Source organism: Rhinoderma darwinii, chromosome 7 (genome assembly GCF_050947455.1).
Source record: "Rhinoderma darwinii isolate aRhiDar2 chromosome 7, aRhiDar2.hap1, whole genome shotgun sequence".
Taxonomy (NCBI): domain Eukaryota; kingdom Metazoa; phylum Chordata; class Amphibia; order Anura; family Rhinodermatidae; genus Rhinoderma; species Rhinoderma darwinii.
The window spans coordinates 107,414,316-107,426,479 of NC_134693.1; the positions used below are offsets into that span (position 1 = coordinate 107,414,316).

Genomic DNA, 12,164 nt, shown 5'->3' on the forward strand with positions numbered 1-12,164 from the left:
ACTGCCCTCTTGTCTTCTGACAAAGTCCCTGCCCACCTTCTGTATTCCCCTGCCGCTCGATAGAGCCCCTGTCATGTCATTCCTTTCCCCCTACATACTCTCCCAACAGAGCCTTACCACATTAGTGTCTCCCCCCTGCTCCTCTCTTTAGAGCCCCTGCCATCTTGTGTCATTTACACCCCAAAGATTCTCTGCCAACATGTCTCCCGCCTTTCAAAGGGTAATGGAGGGTCAGACTTCTTAGCTGTTTGGGTCCCTGGAATACCTGATGGTGGTCCTGTGTATAGTACTGCTGTCCTATGAGGCAAAAGGGCCTTTAGGCTCTCTCAGATGCCAAGATTGAGGCAAGACTGCAACAATTGTGCCCCCTGTAGTTATGACACACCTGTCGTATGTGGAAACTGCTACCGCCGTTAAGAGATTTGCAAATGTATTGTATAGACCAAGTTCACACTTTTCAGTCCCGGTGCAGTTTTTTTTATGCATTTGGACAATGGACAAGTTTATACTTGTCTTTATTTTGATTCATTCTGAAGCATGCAAAAACGGCATGAAAATGCAAAGTGTGAGTACAGCGTTAAAAAGGATCCGTAAGCAGTTCACTGTAAACTTATACAGTGTGCCCATTTTGTTTTCTAGAATATTTTTTTATCTCCCAATCCTTCTTACATATTAACTCTCACCTAAATCCTTCATCCATTCCCTACTCCTGTTACAGAACTTCCTAACTTCCCTCCTTTCCGATCTCATCTCCCTCTCTCCTCCCTATAGGCTCTTTTCCTGCTCCGTCTGTCCAGCCTTCTTTCCTACCAAACTCTGACTCACTTTGTGGACCCTTATTCTTCCAGCTGTTATGTTTTTCCGCTGAAGCTGTACACTCGCAGCCTGGAACATAGATAGACAGACAAAACAGGTAATTGTACAAGATTGCATATTCTTTATTATATCTATTTCTAAGCAGCTCTTAATAGTTTTCCTTCAGAGGGTCCTCAAACATATTGAAAGCATAAAAGGCATTGAGTGACTTGACACCATAGATATAAACCCTCTAAGCCTTAAATCCTTGTGATCCTGTAATGTCTCATATTGAGTACTTAAAGTTCTAAATACTTAATCTTCTATAATGCTGACAAGTGTAAATGGATATACATGTCTGTGGGTTATCTGCATACATTTTCTTGGAATTAAAGATAAAAATGAACACGTTTCTTTAAAACTTTACATATTTTATTGCCAGGATTCTGACACTTTCTGTTGATTCAACTGTATTTAAAGGTAAACAAGGCGCCACATAATATATAGGTATGATAAATAGGGAGCAATGATCCAACTGGCTTACTAGACAACACAGGTCCAGCATATTAGTACCATACTTCTATAGCTGTACTGGTGACCTGTACTGGTGACTCAAGCAAACTATGGCATTTTATATTTTACTTTATGCATTTACTTTAATCTAATGCATGTAGACTTTTGTCATGCTTTGTGTGTGATAGGTCTAGAAATGCATAAGTGTGATTTAAGCATGATTCACACTGCATTCAGGCGTTACATTCGGCAGGACAAGTTTAAACCGTTCCATGGAACATGTGCCCCCGACTGTATGCCTATACGGTTTTAACCATCTGCCATGGACTCCCATTAAAAAATTACGCTTTTCAATACACTTGAGAAAAAGGTGTACAGATGTATACTGGCCACTCTATTGACATATGTTTGGCTAATAATAAGAGGTGACTGCGCATCTGATTGCTAAATCATATGACATCAGTAACCTTGTTGCCCTAGTCTAATAATATTAACCTTTATTTATATATAGTACATATGCAAAAAAGTTAATTGTTAAATATTTAAGTTCCTACTATCAGTACTTGCAGAAAGCAGGTTGCAATCTAGAGATTTGCGTTGTTAACCATTTCATTGCTGCAGTGGCCAAAGTGATTGTCCAGCACATGGCAAAAAATTGTGCTTTCCCACTTTGTGTCCCCTGCAGTCAATAGTCTCCTCTGTGTACAATGTTCTGACCGCTCTCTTATCTTCAATGTATAAATAACTTTCACATTTGTTCAACTGTTTATTATTAATCTGTAATGCCCTTTCCAACAGAACTTACTTCCTTCTTCTGGATAAAACATAGTCTATCCATTTTTATTGTATATTTTCCACTTTTTCACCTATGCTACCACTTCTATACATTATAATATTTGAAGTACTAAATGACACATCTAGATATCCAAAGGAGTGGTGATCCAGCGTTGTCACCCACTGGTGGCATCAACTCTTGTCAGACAGCTGTCTGATCTTATTGGGCCAAGAAAGGCCAAAATCAAAAGTGTGTTGTTTTTTTTTATTAAGCCCCATTCATACAAACGTGTTTTTGCGGCCGCAATTCACCCGCAAATCGACCGTGGTCCGTGCATTGCCGGGGTGCCCGGACCGCAAAAAAATAGGACATGTCTTATTTGCTGTCCGGTCTCTTTGAAATTAATGTACACGGCCATGTGCATGGCCCGTGATTTGCAGGCGGCCCGCGGGTTATACTCCGCGGCCGTCCGAGCCGCAAATCACAGGCCGTGCACATCACTTCGTTCGTGTGCATGAGGCCTTATTTTTATATTTTTAATAATTGATGTTGAAAATTAGATGTTTATCTTCTTCAATCATTTTTCGTGTTTCTCTTCTCCAGAAATAATCTATTATTTTCAAATCTATCTATTCTGATCTATTCTTTTTCTCCATTCAGTTTATTCCCAAATTCTGCTCTTCATCCTCTTAATTGTATATCTTCTCTATGCACTGGTAATAGAAGGGTGGATCTGCTGGACACAGCCAAAAATGCTGAAGAAAGTGCTGATTATACCAAATTTAGCTCAGCCTCAAGACGAAAACTGCTACTGAAAGCAAAGAATGAGAAAGTGAGGGTGAATGAGGGAGTGACTTCAGGAGAGAAAGTATTTGGTGGGCATGAGAACTAAGCTTTGGCAGACCTTCGTATATTAATGTAACCCTTTCACTGCTACAGATGTCTGGAATGTTACTGTATGAAATACCCATCCAATTTAGAAGCTTACCGTACATAATACAAAAGTAGCCGTCCTTACCTTAACTTTTAGCGCATTAAATAAACAATGGCTAGATCTCTTATCTTGACTTTTTCAATGACTTTTCAATGGCTTTTGTTGTGTGATATCAAGCTGCAGCAAGTTATCAGAATCCAGTTAAAGATGGCTACATCTGTAGCTCTTTTAACAGATGTAGATGGTTACAAACCATGTTAAGGGTATGTTCACAGAGGGTGGATTAGCTGCGGATTTTCCGCCATGGATCAAATTGCGGAAAATTTTTGCCGCGGAATCACCCTACTTTTGTTGCACAATTCTCCTATTGAATTCAATGGGGAGGTAAAACAAATATTGCAATTTTTGCGGCGGAAAAACTGCAATTCTGCCGCAAAATCACAAATCAGAAAAAAGATAAACACTTTTTTTGTTTAACCCCTTAACGCACCAGGATGCACCGGTACGTCCTGCATTGAAGTACTTTAAGGCACAGGGACGTACCGGTGCGTCCTGGCTAAAAACTGTCACCCTGTCAAATGACAAGGTGACAGAACTGTGCCGTCAACTGTTTATGACAGTTGACCGGCACAGTAAGATGGCAGGGGACCATTCACAGCGGTCTCCTGCCGGCGATCGCTGTGATTGGTCAGTCAAAGCAGACTGACCAATCACAGTTCCATGACGTAAGGTATGTGATTGCGCTGGCTCAGCTTGAGCCAGCACTATCACCGCCGGTAATCAGATGTCCGGCACCCCTCTGTAACGGCCAGGACCGGAGCTAGGCTCCGATCCGGCCGATTAACCCCTTCGATGCATCGATCAACGCGATCGATGCATCGAAGTGTCTTGTAGCCTGTCGGCAACCACGATGGTTGCCACGGGCGCGGGTGTCAGCTGTTTGTCACAGCTGACATCGTGCTCTAACGGCCAGGACCGGAGCTAGGCTCCGATCCGGCCGATTAACCCCTTCGATGCATCGATCAACGCGATCGATGCATCGAAGTGTCTTGTAGCCTGTCGGCAACCACGATGGTTGCCACGGGCGCGGGTGTCAGCTGTTTGTCACAGCTGACATCGTGCTCTAACGGCCAGGACCGGAGCTAGGCTCCGATCTGGCCGATTAACCCCTTAGATGCAGCTATCGCTGCATCTAAGTGATTAGACCGCACGCTATGGTTGCTAATGACAACCATAGGCACACGCGGGTGTTCCGATGGTTGCTATGGCAACCATAGCCTAACAATCGCTTCCTAGTACGGAAGCCTATTAGGCCCCGCCCGGAGGCGAAGCCTAATAGGCTTGCTGTCAGTGAATAGCTGACAGCTCTAATACACTGCACTATATAGGTCGTGCAGTGTATTAGAATAGCGATCAGGGCTTCATGCCTTCAAGTTCCCTAGTGGGACACAAAAAAAAGGTAAAACAAGTTAATAAAAATGTTGTAAAAAAGTAAAAAAAAAATAAGTTTCATGAAAAAAATAAGTTGCAAAAAACACTAACAGCCTTTTTTCCTATTAGGGTATGTGCACACACACTAATTACGTCCGTAATTGACGGACGTATTTCGGCCGCAAGTACCGGACCGAACACAGTGCATGGAGCCGGGCTCCTAGCATCATTGTTATGTACGATGCTAGGAGTCCCTGCCTCACTGCAGGACAACTGTCCCGCACTGTAATCATGTTTTCAGTACGGGACAGTTGTCCTGCAGCGAGGCAGGGACTCCTAGCATCGTACATAACTATGATGCTAGGAGCCCGGCTCCCTGCACTGTGTTCGGTCCGGTACTTGCGGCCAAAATACGTCCGTCAATTACGGACGTAATTAGTGTGTGTGCACATACCCTAATAAGTCTTTTATTATAGGAAAAACATAAAAACATAAAAAAAGTACACATATGTGGTATCACCACGTCCGTAACGACCCAAACTATAAAAATATCACGCTATTTTACCCGTACGGTGAACACCGTAATTTTTTTTAATAAAAAACGATTCCAGAATCGCTGTTTGTTAGTCACTACCCCTCGCAAAACAGAATAAAAAAAGGGATCTAAAAGTTGCATGTAACCCAAAATGATACCATTAAAAACTGAAGCCCGTCCCGCAAAAAACAAGCCCCCCCCCCCCGCAGCATTTTTGACGGAAAAATAAAAAAGTTATGTCTCTCAGAATCTGGTGACACAAAAAATAAATTTGAAACAAGTGATTTTATTGTGCAGAGGCTTCAAAGAATAAGAAAAACTATATACATCTGGTATCACCGTAATCGTACCGACCCGCAGAATAACGTAAAATTGTCATTCATAGCGCATGGCGAACGCCGTAAATTTTTTTTTATAAAAAACATCAGAATTGCAGGTTTTTGGTCACCTTGCTTGCCAAAAAAATTAAATACAAAGTGATCAAAAAAATCGCATGTACCCCAAAATGGTACCAATGAAAACTACAGATTGTCCTGCAACAAATAAGCCCTCACACAGCTCCGGTGGAGAAAAAAAAAAAGTTCTGGCTCTCAGAATATGGCGATGCAAAATGTGCAGAGTGTCCAAAAGCGGATAAGATCTGGCACCATTTATCAGTGCGACACAGGCCACATATCTGCGGATTATTATTTATTTACCCCATTATTACACCCCCTTATTATGCCCCTGATGTTCTCCGCACATATTACATATGCCCTCACATCATAAACTGAAATACCAGCAAAACCCCAAACAAAACTGCCACTAAGCAAAATCCACGCTCCAAAAGCCAAATGGCGCTCCCTCCCTTCTGAGCCCTGCAGCGTGCCCAACGGGCAGTTTACGTCCACATATATGGCATCGCCATACCCGGGAGAACCCGCTTAACAGTTTGAGGTATTTGTCTTCAGTGGCATGAACTGGGCACAAAATATTGTGCACTAAAATGGCATATACCTGTGGAAATTTGCAATTTTCACTCTGCACCATCCACTGAGCATTCATTTATTATAGAAAAAAAAAACCCTGTGTGGTCAAAATGCTCACTACACCCGTTAATAAAATGCCTTCAGGGGTGCAGTTTCCAAAATGGGGGTCACTACTTGGGGGTTTGTTTTACTATTTGACCTCAGAGCCCTGCCGTTGTGGGCTAATGCTGCGAAAATCACCAAAATAGGTCTCACATGCGCCTTTCACGCCTAAGCCCTGTCATATATCCAGGCAAATTATAAATGCCTTGAGGGGTGTAGTTTACAAAATGGGGTCACTTCTCAGGGTTTTACACTCTACTCTGGTACCTAAGGGAGCTCTGCGAATGCGACATGGCGCCCCTACACCAGTCAAGCAAAATCGGTGCTTTAAAAGCCACATGGCACTCCTTCCATTTTGAGCTCTGCCATGTGCCCAAACAGAAGTTTAGGGCCACACATGGGGTATTGCCGTACTCGGGAGAAATTGGGTAACAAATTATGTGTGGTTTTTTCTAATATTACCCCTTGTGGAAAAAAAATTGGGTGCAAAACTACATATTTTTTGGGGGAAAAAAAATAATTTTTCATTTTCACTGCCTCATTCTAATACAATCTATGAAACACCTGTGGGATCAAAATGCTCAGTATACCCCTAGATGATTACCCTGAGGGGTATAGTTTCCAAAATGGAGTCACATCTCAGGGGTTTCTACTGTACGGGTACCTCAGGGGCTCTGCAAATGCGACATGGCGCCCAAAAAACAATCAACCAAAATCTACATGCCAAGTAGCACTCCTGCCATTCTGAGCCCTGTGGTGTATCCAAGCAGCAGTTTATGACCACATGTGGGGTATTACCGTACTCGGGAGAAATTGGTTTACAATTGTTGGGGCGCTTTTTCTCCTTTATTCCTTGTGAAAATGAAAAAAATTCAACATTTTAGTGGAAAGAATGTAGATTTTCATTTTCACTGCATAATTTCAATAATTCAGCAAAAAAACTGTGGGGTCAAAATGCTCACTATACCGCTAGATAAATTCCACGAGGGGTCTAGTTTCCCAAATGGGGTCACTTTTGCCGAGTTTGCACTATTTTGGCCCCTCAGTGGCTTTGCAAATGTGACATGTGGCCGCAAACCATTCCAGCAAAACTCGAGCTCCAAAAGTCAAATGGCGCTCCGTCCTTTCTAACTTCCGCCATGTGTCCAAACAGCAGTTTATTACCACATATGGGGTATTGCTGTGCTCAGAAGAGTTTGCTTTACAAATATTGGGGTGTTTTTTTTCCTTTATCTATTGTAAAAATGAAAAAATCTGAGCTAAAACGACATTTTATTAGAAAAAAATTTAGATTTTCAATTTCACGGCATAATTCCCATAAGTTCAGCAAAAACCGTGTAGGGTCAAAATGCTAACTATACACCTAGAAAAATTCCTTGAGGGGTGTAGTTTCCAAAATGGGGTCACTTTTGGGGAGTTTCCACTGTTATGGTCCCTCCAGGGCTTTGCAAACACGACATGGCACCGAAAATCAATGCAGCAAAATCTGCGCTCCAAAATCCAAATGGCCCTTGTTCCCTTCTGAGCCCTGCCGTGGGTCCAAACAGCAGTTTATTACCACATGTGGGGTATTGCCGTAATCGGGAGACATTGCTTTACAAATTTTGGGGTGCTTTTTCTCCTTTATTCCTTGTAAAAACTAAAACATCGTATGTTTTTTCAGAAAAAAAGTAGATTTTCATTTTCACAGACCAGTTCCAATAAATTTAGCAAAAAACCTGTGGGCTAAAAATGCTAACTATACCTCTTGTAAAATTCCTTGAGGGGTATAGTTTCCAAAATGGGGTCACTATTGGGGAGTTTCCACTGTTATGGTCCCTCCAGGGCTTTGCAAACACGACATGGCACCTAAAACCATTCCAGCAAAATCTACGCTCCAAAATCCAAATGGCCCTCGTTCCCTTCTGAGCCCTGCCGTGGGTCCAAACAGCAGTTTATTACCACATGTGGGGTATTGCCGTAATCGGGAGACATTGCTTTACAAATTTTGGGGTGCTTTTTCTCCTTTATTCCTTGTAAAAACTAAAACATCGTATGTTTTTTCAGAAAAAAAGTAGATTTTCATTTTCACAGACCAGTTCCAATAAATTTAGCAAAAAACCTGTGGGCTAAAAATGCTAACTATACCTCTTGAAAAATTCCTTGAGGGGTGTAGTTTCCAAAATGGGGTCACTTTTGGGGGGTTTCTACTGTTTTGGCACCACAAGACCTCTTCAAACCTGACATGGTGCCTAAAATATATTCTAATAAAATAGAGGCCCCAAAATCCACCAGGTGCTCCTTTGCTTCTGAGGCCGGTATTTCAGTCCATTACCACACTAGGGCCACATGTGGTATATTTCTAAAAATTGCAGAATCTGGGCAATAAATATTGAGTTGCATTTCTTGGGTAAAACCTTCTGTGGTACAGAAAAAACTGTATTACAAATGAATTTAGTAAAAAAAAATTGAAATTTGTACATTTCACCTCTACTTTGCTTTATTTCCTGTGAAATGCCTAAAGGGTTAAAAAAAATTCTGAATGTGGTTTTGAATACTTTGAGGGGTGCAGTTTTTAAAATGGGGTGTTTTATAGGGGGTTTCTAATATATAAGGCCCTCTAAGCCACTTCAGAACTGAACTGGTCCCTGAAAAAATAGCCTTTTGAAATTTTCTTGAAAATGCTAGAAATTGCAGCTAAAGTTCTAAGCCTTGTGAGGTCCTAGAAAAATAAAAGCACGTTCAAAAAACGATGCAAACATAAAGTAGACATATGGGAAATGTTAACTGGTAAATATTTTGTGTGGTATTACGATCTGTTTTACAAGCAGATACATTACAATTTAGAAAAATGCAGATTTTTGAAAATTTTCTCTAAATTTTGGTGTTTTTTACAATCAAATATTGAATTTAATGACAAAATGTTTTCAGTATCATAGAGTACAACATGTCACGAGAAAATAATCTCAGAATCGCTTGGATAGGCAAAAGCATTCCGGAGTTATTACCACATAAAGTGACACATGTCAGATTTGCAAAAATCGGCTGTGTCCTGAAGGCCAAAACAGGCTGTGTCCTTAAGGGGTTAAAATTGAGAAACAAAACAATACTTACACCCTGGGTGTTGTCATAGCGACACATTCATCTTTTTTCCGTGCAGCCCGGCGTCCTGGGATGATGTTTCATCCCATAGGACTTTTGCAGCCAATCACAGGCTGCAGCTATCACATGGACTGCAGCGTCATTCCAGGAGACCAGGCTGCACGGAAATCAGAGGGACGCGTCACTATGACAACGCCCAGTGGGTAAGTGTCATTTTTTGTTTTTTCTTCCAAGCACTGTTTTCGGCAGTGGAGATTCTGCCCGAAAATCTGCACCATATTTGATGCGGTTTTTCGGCCAGAATTCCCTGCGGGTAATAGGACGGATGCACTGGGTACTTTTACTCAGCATATCCGACCTGTGTGAACATACCCTAAAAGGTTAAAGAGACCTTCCATATTTCAAATATTCTGATTTCATTTAGATATCCCAACTGAGAGCTCTGAATGAAGAGGTCCCAACGCTTGGTAAATGGCCAGACTCCTTTTATCTCTGATTGGAAATTCCATGTCTGACCAAATCATCTATAAAAATCCATTCAGTGGCCTCTGTTGTTGTATCCGCAGATAGCTACGGCCCACATATTAAAAGCCATATTTGGCATAAACTGTGGCCAAAAATGTAGGTAAACTTGCGATAACATTTGTGACGTTTCTTGTCGTTTGCCAAATTTAGAATGTGACGAGAGAGAAGTGGATGTGGTCTCCAAGGAGACAAAGTTTAGGCCGCAATTATTTAAGTGAAAATGGAACAAATTTTGCCACAAAAATAGATTTTATTTTCTGACAGGCAGATATTTCAAAACATACTAAATATATTAAGATACACCTTTTAATAAAATTTTAGTAAATGACTCCAATTGCAGTACCTCCTTTACTGAATTTATTCATATTTATACTTAATTTATTTGAATTAACAGATGGTAGCTACCCTTCATTGGCCAGGATATTAAGACACAGGGTTAGGCCAGCAAATAAAGTATTTGCCCCCAGGGGAAGGAAAACCTCTGATGTGACCTATTCCATTCCATTGTGATCTGAATATGATCTAAAAATACTAACTGTTTCTTATAAAGAAAACTTTTGGAATCCCTTTTTTCCAAAAAACCTAGTTATTGTATTCTGAAAGGAATACACCATAGAAACCGCACAATGTGGCTGCCATGGTGCCCATTGGAAGGGGACATGCAGTTTGGTTTAGCACCATTCCCTTTCCTAATGGGTGATATGAACTTGTACAGGGCATGCTTTTCCATAGGCATTGCAATTTTAGCAAACAAAAAGGACCAAAAAGACCAAAAATAATACCACTATTCTTTCAATCTTTCTTCACCTATGTATGATATTATCTGTAAGGCTAATGTGCCTCGTTTACCCTATTCATAGCAGCAAATATATGGCTTTATACTCATTAGTTAATAGATGAAACAATGCAATGGCAACATGCCATCTATGTCATGACAGCTATGGGTCAAAAGCGAAGTGTGTAGATACACAACATCAGGGGAGGGACAATCCAGAGCATGGTGCCAAGACACGTTTACAGCTCTGTTCCTTGTGATGAAATCTGGTAGCTCTAGCTTAATTTGTAACCTGTAGTTTCTTAACAATCATGCTACAAAATATATCTACCTTAAGCTTAGAGATAAAATATACTGTACTTTGTATGGAGTAACAAGTGAATTATTGGGCTACATATATCACGATAAGGATGGGTCCATCTGAATCTGTAAGATTTATGGTAGAATCAAGCAAACTATTGAAACCTGCTTCACCGGATTATGATACACAAAGCCGCAGAGCACTAACTGCATTCATGGCAATTTCTGTCTAAAATATTGATATATTCTTTTAAAACTAGTCAGGCTGAGGAGCCCGTACAGACAGATTTTCAATAAGTGAATGATGCTGGGCAAATAACAGAATCATGAATTGTTAAGTATAAAGTTTTTGATAAATATCTTTACCACTTCAGACAATAGCACTGGCTTGAAATGGATTTATCTTTGAGTTAATGAATAAGGTTGCTTGATGTCTGGAGAGTTTATCTCCTTCGACGTCCCATTTATATGGAGTGATTTTCTTTTTTTTTCAAATGCAATTATTAAAAAGTGATCGCAATGAAATGTGGTCTGTTTAAATGAGCAAAGCAATCATTCCCCTGAGATAAACTGGAATTTTTGGTTAGAAATGTTATTGTAAATGCATAAAAATTCAGTTACCATTTTTTTTATCAAGTAATCATGTAATTTAAAGGTTTAGAACACCCTGGGAATTCTGAATTAAAAGATGGTGTTCCATCATTAAGGACCCTCATTTATTTGCAAAATAGGAAAGCAACTACGATGAGTTTCTCCAGCTCTAGAGGACCCATACATCGGCGGCCCGTTGATTTCAATTTGAACTGTGCAATCATTTATTTTCACTGTGGTAGCACTGGAGAGAAATTTAAATATTTAAATTTAAATATTGGTGACATATTCCCCTACAGATTATGGCTGTATGGTGGGGTAGCAGCAGAACACCCTGCCTGTCATCTGACAAGCAATCATTCTGCATAAACCTACCTGAATTTGTAGCAAATCTTGCTGTATCAGTAAGGCCTTGTTCACACCGCGTGTATTTGATGCGTTTTTTGCGTTGAAAAACATGTCAAAAAAGCGTCAAAAGATGCATGCTTTAAGCTTCCCAATGGAAAACGCTTTGTAGTGCATACAATGCGTTTTTTTTACGCTTGCGTGTTTAAAAAACGCGTTGTGTAAAAAAAGAAGCGCCAGGTAAAGCCTAATTCTCATAATCAATTGGAGTCCTAATTACACGCCCAAAAAATATGCTGAAAACGCGGCAAAAAATGCGGCAAAAATGCCTGTACTTTAAAAAGCGTTTTGCAAAAAACACTATCATTTTTTACGTGTTTGCTCAACGTTTTTTTGAGCGCCGTGTGAACAAGGCCTTACAATTATAACAATTTTACGAAATCGTTGATCTCTGTTCTGTGTGGGCGGATGCAAAGGAACCTTTGGAGGTTCTA

General features: G+C 40.6%; 1 protein-coding gene across 1 annotated transcript in view; it reads left to right on the forward strand.

Moving 5' to 3' along the window:
- The first annotated feature begins 820 nt into the window (after window positions 1-820).
- The window catches only part of CDC42EP1 (CDC42 effector protein 1), a 30,067-nt gene continuing 18,723 nt past the window's right edge, over window positions 821-12,164 (forward strand). The window contains exon 1 of the mRNA XM_075832339.1: window positions 821-913. The gene's annotated coding sequence lies outside the window, so the exon portion shown is untranslated. The remainder of the gene's footprint in view (window positions 914-12,164) is intronic.